The 21,256-nt window shown below is 44.9% G+C and overlaps 1 long non-coding RNA gene across 1 annotated transcript; it reads left to right on the forward strand.

Annotated features, from left to right (window-relative positions):
- Positions 1–11,420: 11,420 nt before the first annotated feature.
- Positions 11,421–20,039, forward strand: LOC117073125. The gene is made up of 3 exons (XR_004433121.1): positions 11,421–12,328; positions 12,823–13,262; positions 18,849–20,039. It is a non-coding gene; the product is annotated as an uncharacterized LOC117073125 (long non-coding RNA).
- Positions 20,040–21,256: the final 1,217 nt, after the last annotated feature.

The following is a 21,256-nucleotide window of genomic DNA, read 5'->3' on the forward strand; positions in this document are numbered from 1 at the left end:
TCTCCTTGATCTGGGGGAGTGAAGGCTTCATGGAGCCTACTTGTACAAACATGCATTGGGCTGGTCACTGAAAGTGTATACTCTTCACTGTATGTATGTCATATCCTCAAAACACAAAGGAAAAAAAGTGAGTCAACACAACTTTTGGACAAAGATTTTATTGTGGGAATTTTGCAACCATTCACATGGTTTGGTTGCTGTAATAAAGTAAAATCTTCCTTTCTGAGAAAGGTGCACATCGACCATGTTCAAGGACAATAGTTCAAATTGCGTTTATTTATATTCATATTTATTTATTTGAGAGAGAAGCTTGCTTTGGCCTCCCAATGTGCTGCAATTACAGGCATGATCCACTGTACCTGAACATTTTTTTTTTGAGACGGAGTCTTGCTCTGTTGCCCAGGCTGGAGTGCAGTGGCAAGATCTCGGCTCACTGCAAACCCCACCTCTGGGTTCAAGCAATTCGTCTGCCTCAGCCTCCTGAGTAGCTGGGACTACAGGTGCATGCCACTGTGCTCAGCTACTTTTTGTATATTTAGTAGAGATGGGGTTTCACTATGTTGGCCAGGCTGGTTTCGAACTCCTGACCTTGTGATCCACTCCTCTCAGCCTCAGTGCTGAGATTACAGGCACGAGCCACCTCACCCAGCCTGGAACTTTATTTTTTAATTGAGATATTACATATCGTTCAATTCACCTTTCATCCATGTTGTGACATTTGTCAGTATTTGTTTCCCTTTTATGGCTGAATAACAAGTCATTGCTTGAAAATACCACGTTATTTATCTGTTCATCAACTGGTGAACATTTAGCTGGTTTCCACTTTGGGGGTGTTATAAATAGTACTGCTGTGAATATTCCTGTACGCGTTTTTGTGTGGACGTAAGTTTTCAGTTCTCTTGAGTATACACACAGGAGTAGAATTGCATATGGTACCTCTATGTTTAATTTTTTGAGTAATTGCCAGGCTGTTTTATAAAGCAGCTGCACCGTAGAACTTTTATTTCCAAGAGGAAAACGAGTCACGAACAGCCCTTCCTTAGGACTTGCCCTACCGATTTCAGACTTGCCTTGCCAGCCTCTACCGTTGTGCACCAACCAACTCCCGGCAATAAATTTCTTCATATGTATCTCTTGCTGGTTCTGTTTCTCAGGTTAACAAGCCTATACTCCGGTGTAACTGAACCCTTTTAAAAAATCCAGAACCTGGAAAGTTCCTGCACGCTCCTTCCCTGTCAGTGCTCATTACAATCTGGCCCCAGAAGCAAGCACTATTCTGATTTTATTTACCATACATGAGTTTTACCTGCTGTAGAATTTCATGTAACCGAAAGGATATGATATGTCGTAGGAAACCTTGCGTAAGGTTGCTTTCATTCAGCGTAATATTTTTGAGACTGACTGTTTCATGTATCAGTAGTTTACTTTTTATTGATGAGCAGATTTTTATCATTAAAATCATACCATTTGTTTCTTCATTATTTTGTTCATGAATACCTGGGTATTTTAGTTTGCTCAGGCTGCCATAAAAAAGTACTACAGGCTTCGTGGTTTAACAACCAAAATTAATTTCTTTTCTTTTCTTTTCTTTTTTTTTTTTTGAGACAGTCTCTCGTTCTGTCACCCAGACTGGAATGCAGTGGCGCGATCTCAGCTCACTACACTCTGCCTTCTGGGTTCAAGCAATTCTCCTGCTTCAGCCTCCCAAGCAGCTGGGATTATAGACGTGGGCAATCTTTGTATTTTTAGTAGAGATGGGGTTTCCCCATGTTGACCAGGCTGGTCTTGAACTCCCGACCTTATGATCCACCCACCTTGGCCTCCCAAAGCGCTGGGATTACAGGTGTGAGCCATCGCACCTGGCCTGAAATTAATTTCTCATAGTTCTGGAGGCTGTAAGTCCAAGATTAAGCTGCCAGTGGGGTTGGATTCCTCTGAGGACTCGCTCCTTGGTTGCAGTTGGCCACCTTCTTGCTGTGTCCTCACATGCTCTTTCTTAGGTGTGCACACACCCATGAGGTTCTCTCTCTGGATGTTTGTAATTTCCTCTTCTTAAAAGGGCACCAATGAGATTGCACTAAGGCTCACTCTAACAACCTCATTTTAACTTAATTGCCTCTTTAAAGGCCTTATCTTCAAACACAGTCAGTACCATTCTAAAGTACCAGGGGTCAGGATTTCAATATATGAATTTGGGGGAATGCAGTTCAGTTGATAGCACCACACTATTTCCAGTTTGGAGCTTCTAGGAATTAGCTGTTCTGAAATTCCCGTTCACGTTTTTATGGACCGATGTTTTTGGTTCTCTGAGTAAACACCCAGGAGTGTTTAGTCTTTTGAGAAGTGGTCAGACCTTCTACTAAAGTGGTAGTGCTATGTGTGCTCCCATTTGGCGTTGTCAGTCTTTTTAATTTTAGCTGTAGACAGGCTGGATATCCGGCAGCGATAGTAACCGAATTGGCCTTGGTGAGAGGGAGGCCATGTTGTTGAGTTCATGAATGGTCTCTACTTGTGTCATTTGTTGCAGGAGCATTGCACCAGCACTGGTGACCAAGGAGAGGCTCAGGTGTACATTCTCCGATGAGCATTAACTTGAGGCAAATGCTCCATTTGTGCCACCAGCATGGGTCCATCCTCAGACTTCTTTGCCTCTGGTCTTTCCATCATACTCTTTCCAATCCCAAGACATTTCTTATTAAGGCTCCGGGTATCCTTGTACTTCAGGCCAACTCACTCTCTCAGATGTAAAACATTTCCCATCATTTGGTGGATTGTTGCTCTGCCCACCTGACCTTAACACTCAGTGACTCTGATAAAACCCACCCTGCAATGGGCAGCTCTAGTCACACAGCCACTTGCTATCTAATGGTCAGAAGCTCAGTCTCTATCAGGGTTCAAGCCAAGAGCTGTTTTTAGAGAGGCGTATCCATGCTCTCAAACTCTAGTAAGTCTGCAGAATAGCTCTCCTACGGGGCTTGCCAGGAACCACCCGCCAACCCGCAACAGTGTCCTCATTCATCACAGGTCCCCCCCGCACCATCCCATTTTCTGGGTCATGCAGCCGGAGTGGGAGGGCAACCTGGAGCCTGGACCTGTTGTGGAGCTTTCTCCTTCTCTGAGCCTACCTGAAATCGGCAGCTGTTCAAGTTACCCCCGGAATGGGCTGGATCTGTACTCCTATGTGAAGTCTGTGCTACCTACAAAATCCACAGAGGTTCACGCTGCGCTGTGTCTTTTTCTTGGTAGGAGCCTCAAAGGGCAACAATTTGTCCTTCATCTTAGAATTGATGTCTTGGCATGCCACAGACTATAGACCTCTAAAAGCTTCAGTGTTAAAGCTCCTGAATCTTCATAGGGTGTATCTCCCAACTGGTACACATGCGTCTTCCTGAGTGTCTTGCTATGGCACCAGCTCTAATTGACGTGACATCATCAATATGGAGGAACAGCATGATGTGCTGTGGATGGTCTGGATGAGCAGTGTACCTGTAGATCACACGTGACAGAGAGCAGAGGGTTACACAGCCTGGGGAAGTCTAGTGGACTGTGCTATCCCTACCATGTAAGGGCAGACTGTTTCATGGATGGGGATAGAGAAGAATGACTTTTCCAGAAGAATTGCTTTATACCAAGTGCCCAAGTCCACTGAAGACAGCACATCTACTACTGGGGCTACCACCTGATGGCAGGAGAACTGATTAAGACAGTTACTGTCATTAAGTGACGGTCTAGTTGATTTTGATAGGGGCCACACAGGTGTGGTGAATGGGGATATGATGGGATCGCTACTCCTGCATCCTTTAAGTCTTTCATGTGTTAATCTCTGTAACTGCTCCTGGAATGTGGTGGGTTTTTCTTCTGATTGACTGTCTTGGAAGAGTGTGCAAGGAGTCAGGACGGGAAGTTTCAGGGGCTTTTCTCTTGGCTGACTCTTCTGTAATGGTCCTTCTTACACAGGTGAGGGAATCAATTTAAGGATTCTACCAACTGCTAGGTATGTCTATCCAAATTACACACTTAGGGACCAGAGGAATAACCGCAGAGAAGATCTGTGGGCCCATCGACTCATTGTCATTCAGACTTAGGTAAAATGCCATTTATCACCTGGCCACTTCAAGTCCCCACTCTAATAGGGGCTTGTGATACTGTTTTGGATGCTCTGAAATCAGGATTAGGCACCCTATCTATCAGTTCCTGGTAGATCCCATGCCCAACCATTTTTTCCTTTTTATCCCCCCAGAACAGAAGAACTTGATATATCAAACCTCTTTTTTTTTTTTTTCTTTTTGAGATGGAGTTTTGTTCTTGTTGCCCAGGCTGGAGTGCAATGGCATGATCTCGGTTCACTGCAACCTCTGCCTCCCAGGTTCAAGTGATTCTCCTGCCTCAGCCTCCCGAGTAGCTGGTACTACAGGCATGCGCCACCACACCTGGCTAATTTTTTTGTATTTTTAGTAGAGATGGGGTTTCACCATGTTGGCCAGGCTGGTCTTGAACTCCTGACCTCAGGTGATCCACCTGCCTTGGCCTCCCAAAGTGCTGGGATTACAGGAATAAGCCACCACGCCCAGCCCCTAACCGTTTTTGAAAAGTCAGGGTTTTCCCTTTCTTTTTTCCAAGGCACAGTCAAACTGACAAATGGCTGAGGCTCTTTTGGGGAGTAGCTGGGCACTATGTACTGTATGTACTGTGTGGCCGGGTCTGTTGTGCTGTGGATATCACACCAGAGGGCAAGTCAGGGCTCCTGTGCTGCTCAGATTCCAGACTCAGTTGCCTCACTTGTCAAAGGAGGATGTTTTCAGACGTACTCTTTGGGTCCCTCGGGATTGGCCTGGGTGCTTCTGGGTCCTGGGAGTGGGGGGTGGGTCATCCTCCTCTTTCAGCCAGAACATCTCTGCCTTTATCTGTTTTCTGTATGGGGCTTCCACTTAAGACTTCATATGAGGAAAAATTTCTCAGCTAAAAAGCCATCTGCAGAGCTGGGAAACTACACGATCTCACTCAGTTTTAAAAACGCGGGCAAATGTAACCCCTTCTGGGCCTGAGCTTCTGATCTCTAAGAGGGGGTAATCGTATTGACTTCCTAGGTGCTTGTACAGATGGAGAGCTTAGAGAAGTCTTCAGGTGTGTTGTAATTCTTAGGAAACCTGCAAGAGAGGGGCTGGGTGAACAATCTGGAGAGGGCCGTGTAAGAAAATTGAACCACTGTCTTTTCAGGGAGACCCTAGGACAGGCCTGTCATGCTGTGTACCCGCTATTATGTGGAGCTGTTATAATTTACATGTGCTTCCACTTAACCGCAAAACCAGTAACAACTGCTGGTCAGTCCTTGCTACCAGCCTGTGAGTTCTTGGAGGGAAGGGACTGTGGTGTTCATCATTGTATTTTTTGGAATTCTGGCACAAAGCTGGGAATCCTGAACTGAATCGTGAAAACAGAAGTGTGATTGGAAGTTGCAGACATCCGCTCCCACACCTGCAGAGAGAGGGTGCCAAAGAACCCACGGTACCAGGTCGCGCCTTTCCTTGCTCAGGAGCAGGACAGGTGGCCACCCTTTTTGAGGAATGGCCAGGGTGAATTAGCCGTGTGGCCTTCTCTTAGCTCTCCTTACAGAGCCAATTTCAATGGGCCTTTCAGACAGTTATAAAGAGGACTTTGAGGATACTATCAAGGTAGTTAGCAAGTAAAAGTACTGTAGGAGATTCCACACACACACACACACACACACTCACACATATACACACATACATACACATACACACATATGTACACACATACACATTTGCACACACATTCACACACTCATACACACTCACACAAATACACATACACACACATTCACATACACATACACTCACACACTCATTCGTACACATACACACACACATGCATTCACACACACATACACATACACACACCACACATAGACACACATACACATTCACACACACACACACACACACATTGACACACACTCACCCTCATACACATATACACACATACACTCACACACACAGTCAGACACAATCACACATACACATACACACACATACATACACACGCTTACACACATTCACTCTCACACACAGTCACACACACACAGAGAGCGAGAGAGAGAAGGGAGAGAGGAGAAGCCCATAGCATTTTTCCTGCCTATACCGCTTGCATTTCATTCTTCTAGAGGTCATCTTGTTATGGGCTGAACCGTTTCCCCCACAGAACTCATATGTTGAAGTCCTAACTCCCAGTACCTCAGAATGTGACTGTATTTGGAAACAGGGTCTTGAAAGAGACAATTAAAATGAGACCAAATGGGTGGGCCCTGACCCAGCATGATTGGTGTCCTTATAAGAAGAGATCAGGGCACAGACGCACACAGAGGGATGACCCTGTGAGGACACAGGGAGAAGATGGCGTCTACCAGCCACGGAGACAGGCATCAGAAGAAGCTGAACTCGTGGAAGCCTTGATCTTGGACCTGTGGCCTCCAGAGCTGTGAGAGGATAAGTTTCTGCTGTTTAAGCCCCCGTCTGAGGTCTTTATTACAGCAGCCTGGGCTGCCCAATGCACCTCTCTGTTGCGGAATCATGTCTTCTCACATGCAGCTGCTCAACAGAGCTGCATTCAAGAATAATACTTTTGTAGAATACAATGAACAACATGATGAGATGGGGAGGATCAGGGGTGTGGAAGAGAATGCTGGTTGTTCCTCCTACCCTATTCTCCTCTTCTCTCCTACAAGCTGGGCATATGGTCCCCTGTTTCAGCTGGTGGTGACCATGACTGCTATCTCTTCCATGGCAGGCAGGCAGAAGTGCCCTGCACCACTGCCAGGCCTGACCCGAAAGCTTCCCCGGAGCTTCCCCTCATGCTCCATCTGGGATGATGACAATCGACACAGCACCAGAAACCACGTGTTCAAGATGACAGAGCCACCATCAGCCTGGTTCCTGAATGACCATGTGGAGCAACCTGGAATATCCACCCTGGAGAGCTAAGTGAGCAAGAAATAGAGTCCTATCTAGTTGCTTCACTGTATTTCAGATACTCTTGAAAAGGACTTCAGCCTACCCCAAATACAAGAGACGTGAAAGAAAAGGATAAAGATGAAAAAGAATTGAATGGTGTCAAGTGAAATAAACAATTCAACACTGAGAACAAGCTAGATGGTCAATATTTTTCTGTGATACGAAGGACGTATGAGATGTGGATGCTGCCCAGGAATTGCTTAAGGGTTACTGGGAAGCTAGAATAACCATGTGAAGGAATTAGGGGAAGACACAAGATTAAAAGTGCTGAATTACTTGGAACAGTCTTGAGTTGCTGCAGCCTGGTGTCAAGGAAAGAACACTGGGCCAATGTCAGGGGATGTAGTTGCCGGAATCAGTTCATAAGGGGAAAGGATAATGTTAAAAAAAAGGCATAGCATAAAGTCATGTCACAAAGCAGGTAGCTGGCGGGAGCTGAAGGGAGGAGGTTGGGAAGAGAAAGATAAAAGTTATGGAGGGCAGAGAAGGTAGGAGAGAATAGGTAAAAGTGAACCATGGAGGTCAGTTCTGCAGTAGTGACCACAAAGACTGGAAATTTCCTTGTAGCTAAAAGAGGATTAGGAAGAGGACCCTGTACATTTTCTCTCTAATTAGTAGGCAAGCTCCATCCTAGCCAGTTCTAACTTAACAATTATGGAGAGAAACAAAGCACCCATGAGCTTTATTCTCAGGTTGAGAAGGAAAAGGAAACAGATCAAACTTCAAACTGTGAGCCAGGAAAGCCGTCTCTGGTCTTGTGTCTCCTGAGGAAGAAAAGCAACACTTTTAACAAAGGGCAGAGAAGCGGAAAAGGGGATGCAAGCTAAAGGAAAGCAGGCAAAGTTCCAAGCCAATCTGGGCAACATAACGAGATCCTGTCCTTACAAAAAATAAAAACAATTAGCCAGGCATAGTGGTGTGCACCTGTAGTCCTAGCTACTCAGGAGGCTGAGATGGGAGGATGGCTTGAACCTGGGAAATCCAGGCTGCAGTGAGCTGTGATTGCACCTCTGCGCTCCTGCCTGGGCGATAGAGCGAGACCCTGTCAAAAAAAAAAAAAAAAAAAAAAAAAAAAGAGGAAAGGAAGGAAGGGAGGGAGAAAGAGAAAGCAAGCAGGAAAAAACACTTAGGAATAAAATTTGCCAGTTTTTGCAAACCATTCCACCCATTTTTGAGAGTTGTTAGCTCTTGGAGGGCAGAACCCCAGGCTTGTCTGTCTCTTGTCTTCCCACGTGAAATGAGACACACAAGGAGAAACCCCTACGGTGATGAACAGAGGCTGCAGCGGTGCGTCTACAAGCCGCAGAGCACCATGCGCGGCTGGTAACACCGGGAGCTGGAAGCGGTGACGAAGGATTTTCCACCCCGAGTCTCAGAGAAGCATAGCCCTGCTGACACCTTGGTCTCAACTCCTGGCTTCTGCAACTGAGAGAGGATACATTTCTATTGTTTTAAGACATGTTCTTTGACACGCTCCTGGCGTATGACAGGTGCTAACAGACACTCGCTAGACACATTCTCAAATAATTATAATGCTTAGAACAAGACAACAGAATTGGTAAACAATGCCAAATATGACTATCTATAGGGGAAAAAGGAAAAATCAAAGTGAGGAGAAGGGAAAAAAGGGAATTAAAAGTTTACTAAAATGGCCTTACTCTTAGTTCTGACTCCCTCCAACCACTATGGGCGCATCTATGCAAAGATTCCAGTGCATTCTGTCTGATTCTGCTCTAGTGGGAAAGGCCTGCAGACCTTCTCCTGTTCCCAAAACACCCTTCTGACCTCCAAGTTCCTTCTGACCTCCAAGTTCCTCTGTAGTCGTCAGCCTTCCCAACCCATGTTCTTTTTTGTCTTAAAAACCGTTTGGAAGAATCCAGTTCTCACCCACTCTGGGTACTCAGCCATTCCAGTAATCCATTGCCATCCATCATGTGGGATCTGATCATCTCAGGGTACAAGCAATATTTTCCCCAATAACCGTGTAGTAAACGTTCTCTGTGGAGGTGGGCTGTTATCTCAGGAAACTCACCAACTGGGCTGTAATTTCAGAGGCTTTCATTAGAAATTAAGGGCTTACCATCTCAAAGTGTGGGCCCCGGGGCTGGGGGTGTGGGTCTGGGGAGGAGGGGGATCTATCACAAGTGTCAGGCAGAGGACTTCCCTTGGCTAATATCCAGGGAAGATCATCTTATTTCATAGACCGCATGCTGATTGCTTCTATTCCAAACTAGAAAAAGCAAAATGTGAATCTTTTGAGGAAGGGGGAAGATGCTGTTTTCATCTTTAAGTACCTCCTATGTGACACCTGGTTGCACTAGTTAGTGGCACTGTGTACCAAGCCCTGTGCTAGGCTATGCCAGGGACACAGGAAGAGAGTCCACAGTCCTCTTCTAGAGCTGCCTACGTCTTCAAAAGGGCAAGAGACATTTTTTCAAGGCACATTCTTTAGTTCAGTTCCCATGGATGGATTTGATCAAAAGAGGGCGGTTTCCCTGATAATTCATACAAAAATTGTGGGGTTTTTTTGGTAGATGTTAATCAGTCGCCTCTTGAATGAATGATCAGTTTTGTCTGCAATTAATTAAAAACTAGCAAACTCTGGTTATGGGATGGAAAGAGCATCTGCTGAATGAAGATACTCTAAAGATGAAAGTTAGAAAAACCCTAGGACCCCAGGTAAGTTATTCAAAATATGAATAATGTAATGAGAAGTAGTCCATTTGGAAACTTTTGATGTTGATAGCTTTGTTCATGTGCCAAATAATCATCTTTTCAGACAACACTGTGAGAAATCAGACAAATGAAGGAAAGTGGATGAAAGTGATAAGTACATTCTTGAGGACTGTTCTCAAAATGAAATGTATTTAAAGCAAATAGGATCTCAGCTACTGGGAGCTGGTCTGGTGGGATGTGGTCAAACAGAATTCCAATGAACCCAAGAGGTCTTCTATATCTTTGACCATTGTGTTGCTTTTGTCTGCTTTAATGAAATCTCCATGGAAGCTGGGATGAACCTCCATCCTCCACGGACATTTTTCTAAAAGAGTCATGTTGTCATATTTTCTTGAATCTTCTCTAGCTTTCCTTTAAAGTAATACAACATCCAAGCTGGAAGAGTCGTTGGGGACCGTGATCAGTAATTGACTCCCCCTGGTCAGTAATTCAGATATTCCTAATTATCAAATTATCAAATCTCAAAAATTAACTACATTGCCAGCGAGAATATCTCAGAACAACACTGACTGTCTTCCCAGGTCCAACCAATCCCTTTGACAAACTGATTGCCTCCGGGAAAGTCATGCCTTGAGTTAAACAAACAAAACAATTTAAGAACAGGCCGAGCCTCGTAGCTCACACCTGTAATCCCAGCACTTTGGGAGGCCAAGGCGGGTGGATCATGAGGTCAGGAGTTCGAGATCAGCCTGGCCAACATGATGAAACCCCGTTTCTACTAAAAACACAAAAATTAACTGGGCATAGTGGTGCACACCTGTAATCCCAGTTGCTTGGGAGGCTGAGGCAGGAGAATCGTTTGAACCTGGGAGGTGGAGGTTGCAGTGAGCCGAGATCGTGTCATTGCACTCCAGCCTGGGTGACAAGAGCGAAACTCTGTCTCAAGAAAAAAAAAAAAAAAAACAATAAAATAATAGAAGCAGCTAGAACAGGGGCTATCGAATAGGATGATCCTCATTTTCCCCTCCTCCTTTCCTTCTTCCCCGTTTCTCCTTTTCTCTCTCCCCCTTCCTTTTTCTCTTTTCATAAACATTCCATCCAGAGTCCAGTCTAGACAGGCTGCCCCGGTGTCACTACAGAATCTCCCTTCTCCGTCGTCCCCCTGCCTTGCTCCTGTGTTGTACTTCCTTTTGCACATGTGCGTGTGTGTGTGCGTGTGTGTGTGTGTTGTACTTTATTCCCTGTCTTGACTTCTACCTTTTAAGTTTACTCATTTGTTTCAGTGTAGCATCTACTCCAGAATTTTTCTAAGAAACGGAGATGGGAGGTATGGGCACAAGAGTGACATTATTTTACCACCTGGCAAACCCCAAATCTGAGAATGCCTCCAAAATGTCGAGTTGATATGTTACTTTTTTTTTTTTTCTGAGACAGAGTCTGGCTCTGTCACGCAGGCTGGAGTGCGGGGGCGTTGAGTGCAGTGGCGTGATCTCAGCTAACTGCAACCTCTGCCTCCCAGATTCAAGCGAGTCTCCCGCCTCAGCCTCCCAAGTAGCTAGGATTACAGGTGTGCACCACCACGCCTGGCTAATTTTTGTATTTTTAGTAGAGACAGGGTTTCACCATGTTGGCCAAGCTGGCCTCGAACTCCTGACCTCAGGAGATCTGCCCACCTCAGCCTCAGCCTCCCAAAGTGCTGGAATTACAGGTGTGAGACAATACGTTTGGCTGGTGTGTTACTCTTTATGTAAGAACATCCATTCATTGTGAAGTTTCCTCCAAAACAACTCTTGATTTTGTTGTAGAAATCATACACTGTGATGCCCGAAGCACCTACGTTTCCCCCGATGTCTACTTTTGCCCTGGCTCTGGGGGGTTGCAGTGCGGAGATCTACCTGTTTTGCGCTGCCCATGACCAGGCTTCTGTTTGTTAGTTCCCCTAATAAATAACCCCAAACTGACAAACTTATTTGTCTGCCCCCTCCTTTGGTTTCTTGGCTCCTTCTGCATTTGGGGGATGCTTTGCACTTACAGCCCTCCCTATGGAACAGGAGGTAAGATATTTTAGATACTACAAGTCCTAAAACATCACTGACTGCCTAGGTGTAAAAGTCTTTGACTGATTTGTATTCAGTATTTGAGGGCCTTGCTCCAATAACTGCAAGTTCTTCCCTCCACACTGCTTCAGACCCAGTCCTGTGTTCTGGATCCTTGGCCCTTTAATTCTTGTCTCTTTAGGGGTGCAAGGAAAAGGTATCCACTAAGCTAATTCCAATAAAGGGGCATATCTGCATGGGACGGGGAGGTAGGAAGGTTCCTGAAGATAGCCAGGAAAATCAAGGCAGGAGAATAGGGTCTGGAGGCAGGGAGCCTAAGCTGTGTCACGCTGACTTCTGGGAACTAGACTGAAAGGAAAACCCTAACTTTCCATGCCTAAGTAACAAAAGGACCAGGGGCTACTCCCTTTGCAAACCCCCACCTTTTTTGTGCCCCACAGATGGGAAATTGAAAGTACTTCTGATTGGTTGCTTTTTGCAACCAATCAGATGTTTGAAGAAGAGAGCAACTTTGTAACTTCACTTCAGCCTCTGATTGGTTGCGGGCCACCTCTTCATTGACATGGGGTGAGCATGAATGTGGCCAATGGGAAAGCTCTAAGGGGTATTTAGACCTGAGTAGATTCTGTATCCAGAGCCCTTGAGCCACTGCTTGGACCCACTCCCCTCCTGTGGAGTGTACTTTCCTTTTCAATAAATCTCTGCTTTTGTTGATTCATTCTTTCCTTGCTTTGTTTGTACGTTTTGTCCAATTCTTTGTTCAAAATGCCAAGAACCTGGACACCCTCCACCAGTAACAAAATTATATTAAAAATCCAAGAGCAGAGCTGAGAAACACTGAAGTGGCCCAGGACTGGTGGCCACTCTCCCAGCATCTCTGACTGTCCTTTCTGGGCCCCTGGCTTTCACCTCCCGCAGCCCCCACTGGATGCTCCAGCATGTGCCCCTGCCCAGCCACCCCACACCCCGCCCCGCACCCTCCTGGGCCCTCTTGCTCTGGCTCTACCTCTTATCTTTCTTCCCTTCAAACTCACTCATCTAATTTTCAATTTGCCAAACAGATTCGCACTAAAAAAGTCTTTCTGAGCCAGACGAGACAACTCCACTGTTGCTGGCAGCCTCATCTACGGGCTGTCCTGAGTCCAGCTCCAGTACTTGGTCCAGGCTGCTCTGGCAGGGACCCAGCCATGAACGGATGCAAAGGAACGTGGTTTTCATCTGCATTTCTCTGATTTCAGATGAAGCTAAGCTTCTCTTCTTGTTTGGTGGCCTCTGGGGTGTCTTCTTCTATGAATTGCGTATCTACATCTTATCCCTTTTTCCAGTTTCTGTCTTTCTCTTGTTGATTTGCGTGAGTTCCTTGAATGTTCTAGGCACTCGTCCCTTGTCAGCGTTGGATATTCCAAGTGTGTTCTACCATTCTGTCCTCTGTCTACAGGGATACCTCAGAGACATTGTGGTTCAGTCCAGACTACTGCAATAAGGCAAATATCGCAATAAAGTGAGTCACACATTTTTTTGGTTTCCCAGTGCATATAAAAGTTTTGTTTCTGGCCGGGCGCGGTGGCTCAAGCCTGTAATCCCAGCACTTTGGGAGGCCGAGACGGGTGGATCACGAGGTCAGGAGATCGAGACCATCCTGGCTAACACGGTGAAACCTCGTCTCTACTAAAAATACAAAAACTAGCCGGGCAAGGTGGCGGGCGCCTGTAGTCCCAGCTACTCGGGAGGCTGAGGCGGGAGAATGGCGTAAATCCGGGAGGCGGAGCTTGCAGTGAGCTGAGATCCGGCCACTGCACTCCAGCCTGGGCGACAGAGCGAGACTCCGCCTCAAAAAAAAAAAAAAAAGAAAAAAGTTTTGCTTCTATACTGCAGTCTATTTAGTGTGCAATAGCATTATGTGTAAAATGTACTGTATCAATTAAAAATACTTTATTGCTAAAAAATGCTAACAATTATCTGAGCCTTCATTGAGTTGTAATCTTCCTTCTGGTGGAGGGTTTTGCCTCAATGTTGGTGGCTGCTGACTGATCAGGGTGGTGGTTCCTGAAGGCTGGGGTGGCTGTGGCAATTTCTTAAACTAAGACAATTATGAAGTTTGCTGTATCCATTGACTCTTCTTTAAAATTTTTTTTTCTACCCCTGCCCTTCCCCTGAATCTTCCTTTCACGAAAGCTTTCTCTGTAGCATGTGATAATGTTTGACAGAATTTTACCAACAGTAGAACAACTTTGAAAATTGGAGTCAATCCTTTCAGACTTTGCTACTGCTTTATCAGCTAAGCTTATGTAATATTCTTATTACTTTGTTGTCATTTTAACAGTGTTCATAGCATCTTCATCAAGAGCAGTTTCCATGTCAAGAAACCACATTCTTTGCTCATCCAAAAGAAGCAACTCCTCATCCTTTCAAGTTTGATCACGAAATTGCAGTTCAGTCCTGTCTTCTAATTCTATTTCTCTCGTGTTTCCATCATGTCTGCAGTGACTTCCTCCACTAAAGTCTTCAACCCCTCAAGGTCATCCATGAAGACTGGAATTAACTTCTTCCAAACTCCTCTTAATGTTATTATTTTGACTTCCTCCCATGAATCACAAATGTTTCTAATGGCATCTAGAATGGTGAATCCTTTCCAGATGTTTTCAATTTACCTTGCTCAGATCCATCAAGGAATCACTATCTATGGCAGTTATAGCCTTAGTACATCTATTTCTTAAGTAATAAGACTTGAAAGTAGAAATTAGTCATTGATCCATGGGCAGAGAATGGTGATCACGTTAGCAGGCAGGGACACAACATTTATCTCCTGGCACATCTCCCTCAGAGCTTATAGGTGACCAGGTGCATTGTCAATGAGCAGTAATATTTTGAAAGGAATCTTTTCTTCTGAGCAGTAGGTCTCAACAGTGGGCTTAAAATATTCAGTAAACCATGCTGTAAGCAGTTGTGTAGTCATTCAGGCTTTGTTGTTCCATTTCTAGAACACAGACAGAGCAGACTCAGCATAATTCATAAGGACCCTAGGATTTTCAGAATGGCTAGTGAACGCTGGCTTCACGTCACCAGCTGTATCAGCCCCTAGCAAGAGAGTCAGCCTGTCCTTTGAAGCTTTGAAGTCAGACATTGATGTCTTCTCTCTAGCTATGAAAAGTCCTAGACAGCATCTTCTTCCAATAGAAGGCTGTTTAGTCTACATTGAAAATATGTTGTTTAGTGCTGCTGTCTTCATCAGTGATCTTAATTAACTAGATCTTCTGGAAAACTTGTTGCAGTTTCTCCATCAATGCTTGCTGCTTCACCTTACACTTTTTTATGGAGCTGGCTTCACTCCTTAAATCTCATGAACAATGGGGTTCAAAAGCTTCAGACTTCCTTCTGCAGCTTCCTCACCTTTCTCAGCCTTCAAAGAGTTGAAAAGAGTTAGGGACTGGATTAGGCTTTGGCTTAAAGGAATGCTGTGGCTGCTTTTATCTTCTGTCCAAACCACTCATTCTTCCTCTGTATCAGCAATAAGGTAGTCTCACTTTCTCATCATTTTTGTGTTCCCTGGAGTAGCACTTTTAATTTCCTTCAAATACTTTTTTTTATTTTTTATTTTTGAGGTGGAGTCTCCTCTGTTACCCAGCCTGGAGTGCAGTGGCATGATCTCAGGTCACTGCAGCCTCCACCTGCCAGGTTCAAGTGATTCTCCTGCCTCAGCCTCCTAAGTAGCTGGGATTAGAGGTGCACACCACCATGCCTGGCTAATTTTTTGTGTTTTTAGTAGAGATGGAGTTTCACCTTGTTGGCCAGGCTGGTCTTGAACTCCTAACCTCAAGTGATCCGCCCACCTCGGCCTCCCAAAGTGCTGGGATTACAGGCGTGAGCCACCATGCCTGGCCAAGAACATATTCTTTGCACTCACAATTTGGTAACTGTTTGGCACAAGTCGCCTAGCTTGGGGTCTATCTCAGCTCTCGACATGCCTTTCTCACTTAGCTTAATTACTTCTACCTTTTGATTTAAAGTCAGAGGCCTGCGACTCTCCTTTTCACTTGAACACTTAGAGGCCATTGCAGGGTTATTAATCGTCCTAATTTCAATCCCCAGGGAACAGGGATGCATGAGAAGAGGGAGACAAACAGAGGAATGGCCAGCTGGTGGACGAATCAGAACACACACAACATTTATCGATTAAGTTCACTGACTTATATGGGACCCCCAAAACAACTACAACAGTAACATCAAAGACCACTGATCACAGATCATCACAATGACATAATAATGAAAAAGTTTTAGATACTGCAAGAATTACCAAAATATGACACAGAGACATAAACAGAGCATGTGCTGTTGGAAAAATGACACCAGCAGACTTGCTCAACACAGGGCTGCCACAAACCTTCTGTTTATAAGAAATACAACATCTGTGAGGTGCAATAAAGCCAAGCACGCTGAAACGCAGCCTGAACTAACTTTGTCAGTGGGCCATTAGTTGACCAGAAATTTTTCATTCTGATGTACTAAAAATCATCTTCCTTTTTTTTTTTTTGCTTATGGCTTGTGCTTTGAAATTCTGAGGTCCTTCACCACCCTTGGATTGCAAGGAAGTGTGTCATCATCATATTCTGTTAACTTACCACTTTACTGTTCATATTCAGTATTGACTTCATTTTGAGTAGTCCTATGTACGTGATGTTGGTTTTTATTCCCCTGCAGACACTGAAATTACTTCTAAATATCCACAGGTAACTCATCCTTTCTCCACTGATTCCTGGGCTGTTTTAATCGTGTAATGATTCCCATGCAAAATAGTCTCTTTCTGGGCTCCCTCTCCTGTCCCCCTGGTCTGCGTGTCTGTCCTTGGTTTTGTATTATATCTTAATTCCTAGTTGGGCAAGTTTGACTTAGCATTTCATGGGTTTTTATTCTTCCATAAAACATTTAAGTCAGGGTCAGGCACAGCGGCTCATGCCTATAATCCCAGCACTTTGCGAGGCCGAGGCGGGCGGATCACTTGAGGTCAGGAGTTTGAGACAAGCCTAGCCAACAAGACGAAACCCCATCTCTACTGAAAATACAAAAATAAGCCGAGCGTGGTGGCGCATGTCTGTAGTTCCACTTACTTCAGAGGCTGAGGCAGGAGAATCGCTTGAACCTGGGAGGCAGAGGTTGCAGTGAGCCGAGGTCATACCACTGCCCTCCAGCCTGGGTAACAGAATGAGACTGTCTCAAAAACAAAAACAAACAAGTCAGGTTTTCAAAGTCCTTAATAGGATGCTTGAAATTCTGATGGGAAATGTGAGTAGCATAAAAACTTTCTAAGTGGGGAAATGATAGGCGTGAAGGTAGGAAACATGAGTAAGTCAGGGTTAAGGCACGTGACCCATTTTTGATGAAGCTAAAGGTATCGAGGTATCTTAACATTACCAACTTCTTTCTCTTTTCACAGTTTAACAAAGTTAAGATCAAGGCATCAGTAATACTTTGATTGTGTAAAAGCACATAAGACAACCTATATCCTTTACCCATGCCAAGAAAACTACCCGCTTTGCCCACTCTGCTCTTGATGCGCTGTTTAAAAAGCAGTTTCCCTTTCATATAAACACACTTGCTTCCTCTAGACTTCCTGTAATACTTGCTAACTTTCACTTCTGGTTTGCTTTGACTCCTCTATTTTGGAAGTCGTTTCGTTTTCAAGTAAAGTAAACATGAACAACTCTAAAATACAACTTACACCTCTGTGTCTTAGTCAAAACGATACAAACACCCTAGCACTTTTCTTCTCTAATTCAACCAGATGTTCACTACTAGACGGCATACTAGGCCCATTGATTTTTGCATTACTTAGCTCCCTCTCTTAAGAATAAAAGGAGAGAGATCGGGGCTAGTGGCTCACGCCTATAATCCCAGAATTTTGGGAGGCTGAGGCGGGTGGATCACTTGAGGTCAGGAGTTTGAGACCAGACTGGCCAACATGGTAAAACCGCATCCCTACTAAAAATACAAAAATTAGCTGGACATGGTGGCACATGTCTGTAATCCAGCTACTTGGGATGCTGAGGCACGAGAATTGCTTGAACCTGGGAAGCAGAAGTTGCAGTGAGCCGAGATCATGTCACTGAACTCCAGCCTGGTAGACAGAGCAAGACTCCACCTCAAAAACAAACGAACAAACAAACACACACACACAACAGGGAGAAATAAAAGCCAAGTGCTCAGGTGAAGTCAGGTTCTGGTCAAACCAGGGCAAGACAGACAGCTGCCCAGGGAGCTCAGGAGAAATCCCCAGCTCCTGCAGGGCTGAGCAGAGAGACCAGCTGGAGAATCCACTTCCTTTTCCGTCTTCTTGTCTTCCACCAGGCCCTTATTTCCATTTCAGCTTTGTTTCCAGGCAGGTGCACACTCCACCTTTTCTCGTTGATGCGATGGTCCCCGCTCCTCTGTCATGCCAGATTTAGGTCAGCTGTTCTGAGCACACGGCAAAGCAGCTTTAGACTCCGGCACTGTCGAAAAACACTCACTGAGCCTTAGTAATTGCAAGGAGAACGAAAGAACGCTGTCAAATCCTCCACTGCTCTTTTCTCACACTGAAGTCTATTTTTCTTAGTTATCTAGATACCTTTAATTTCCATTTCTCTCACTCCCTTCTTACCATCTGTTCATTTTATTATTTTTCCTTATTTATACATTAACATTAAATATACTCTTTTGAATGTATAATAATGATTTTCATAATTAAAAACTTTAAATGGCTTATTCCTTCTTTCTTGAAATTATTTCTATTTATTTATTTATTTTGAGATGGAGTCTTGCTCTGTTGCCCAGGCTGGAGTGCAGGGGCACGATTTTCGCTCCCCACAACCTCTGCATCCCAGGTTCAAGCGATTCTTATGCCTCAGCGTCCCAAGTAGCTGGATTACAGGCATGTGCCACCGTGTCCAACTAATTTTTGTATTTTTATTAGAGATGGGGTTTTACCATGTTGGCCAGGCTGGTCTCGAACTCCTGACCTCTCAGGGGATCTGCCTGCCTTGGCTCCCAAAGTGCTGGGAATACAGGCATGAGCCACCGCACCCAGCCTCTTTCTTCTAATTTTCGTTCTCAGCTCTCAGCAACCTGGCTTAGAGGCTTCACTAGGAAGATGTGCCCTCCTCCATCCCAGCATTCTACAGGTGAGTCTTTCACCATCTTTATAGCCCGGTGGTCAAATAGCAGCTCTGGGGTCAGACAGGTGAGGCTGCATCCGTTTCACTTCTGCTCTGCAGTTCGTCATCTGTGTGGCCTTGGTTAGAGTCCAGGACCTCTCTGATTTCCTGTAAACCGGGCTTGCTAGTGCTGCCCCCATAACGTTGTTGTCCTTTTAAAACAAGAACATTCATGCAATTCATGTAACCTGCTGCTTGGCACATGGCGAAGGCTCAACTGATGGTGGCTACTGCTCCCTCCACCTGGCTGCCCACTAGGAGGACAGATGACAGGAAAGAGCTCTGCTGATGCTCAGAAGGTAACATAGTACCATCCTCTATGAGCAGTAAAGCTCAAGAAGCCAAGCGTAATGAGCCCGCACTCCACTTTCAGGATATTCTAGAAAAGTTCCCATGCAGAGACAAGGAGGCAAGACCAAGCCTGTTCATTACAGCATTGTTTGTTACGAGGAAAAATGGAAATAACCTAAATGTCCCAGAATAAGAGAACTAGTAAATATATTGTGATCTATATACAACCAATAGCATACAGAAGAGGAAAATGAATGAAACAGAAACACAAGGAAAAACTTCAAAAGTATAATATGGAGGGAAAAAAAACGATTGCAGAATAATACATGCAGTGTGATAGTAACCTCTTATTAAGTTTCAAACGGATAAAACAGCCGTGTGGATGGTATCGGCACACATACACGTAGAGAAGTATAAACATATATATGGGATTATACAGATACATTCAGAACCATGATTACTTTAGGGAGAGGATATATTTAGGGACCCTCAACTGTATCTATTTTACTTTTTTAAAGGATCTGAAGTAAATGTGGGACAAAATGTTAAGCTCTGATAAAGCTGGTTTGTGGGTGCATGGGTATTTTTACATTATTCTCTATATACATTTAAAAAGTCTGTAATATTCCATAATAAAAACAACTAAAGGTCTTACACGTTGAAACTCATAGTACTCACAGAAGTTAATTCCTTATAACCTATAATATTCTTCATCATAGCTATTAAAAATGATTGGTTTTGGCGGGGGGCCGTGGTTCACACCTGTAATCCCAGCACTTTGGGAGGCCAAGGCAGGTGGGATGACCTTAAGTCAGGAGTTTGAGACCAGCCTGACCCACATGGTAAAACCCTGTCTCTACTAAAAATACAAAAATTAGCAGGGCGTGATGGCGGGCACCTGTAATCCCAGCTACTCAGGAGGCTGAGGAGGGAGAATCACTTGAAACCAGGAGGCAGAGATTGCAGTGAGCTGAGATCATACCACTGCACTCCAGCCTGGGCAACAGAGCAAGACTCTGTTTAAAAAAAAAAAAGATTGGTGTATTTTATTTCATAGATGGTCCACAAGAGGGAGATCTAGAACAATTATGTGTAATAAGAACAGCCTCCTACGGCTTGGCAGGAGTGCTATGGAAACCAGGTGTCATCGGACACTCCCACTGTCCTCTGGCACCAGAGGCAATGCTCCTACCCCGTGTTCCCAAACCTACAGAACAACTCCTTACGGTAAAGAGGACACATCACAGGGCACAGTGACAATCTGAACCGTGTTGTTTTTTCTTGTTTTGTTTTGTTTGAGACAGAGTCTCGCTCTGTCGCCAGGCTAGAGTGCAGTGGCACAATCTGGGCTCAGTGCAACCTCCACCTCCCGGGTTCAAGAGATTCTCCTGCCTCAGCCTCCTGAGTAGCTGGGATTATAGGAGCACGCCACCACGCCTGGATAATTTTTGTATTTTTAGTAGAGAAGGGGTTTCACCATGTTAGCCAGGATGGTCTCAATTTCTTGAACTTGTGATCCACCCGCCTGAGCCTCCCAAAATCCTGGGATTACAGGCGTGAGCCACCCCATCCTGCCTGAACAGTGTTTTAAAATACACAATGTAACAAATTGTTGGCAGAGTAAGTAACACCCAGGAGCTAGAGGAAGGGAGTTGAGAGTGCAGGCAAACAGGCGCGACCCCCGGGTGTCCCTGGCACCTATGGTGGGTGCTCCCCCCACTCCTTTGGGACGCTTCCTAAGGCACTGTTTTTCTTGTTATTCTGTACATTTGATTCTCTAGAATTCTCAGAAAAAGGCTGCCAGCGGCCAATTCACCAGTAAAGAGCTCTTATTGCACAATCATATAATAAACATGACCTCAGAGCTGGCTTTTATCCGGGCTAATGCCCAAAGAGAGGGGACTGTGTTCTGGCCACCTTTGGAGACTGGGCTTCCTATTGAGGGTTGGGAGCCTTCACCTAAAGACCTGATCAACCAGAAACCAGAAGTGAGTCTTAGAAAACAGCAGGCACCACC

The sequence above is a fragment of the Trachypithecus francoisi genome, unplaced genomic scaffold (assembly GCF_009764315.1).
Source record: "Trachypithecus francoisi isolate TF-2019V2 unplaced genomic scaffold, Tfra_2.0 Lachesis_group4, whole genome shotgun sequence".
NCBI classification, from domain to species: domain Eukaryota; kingdom Metazoa; phylum Chordata; class Mammalia; order Primates; family Cercopithecidae; genus Trachypithecus; species Trachypithecus francoisi.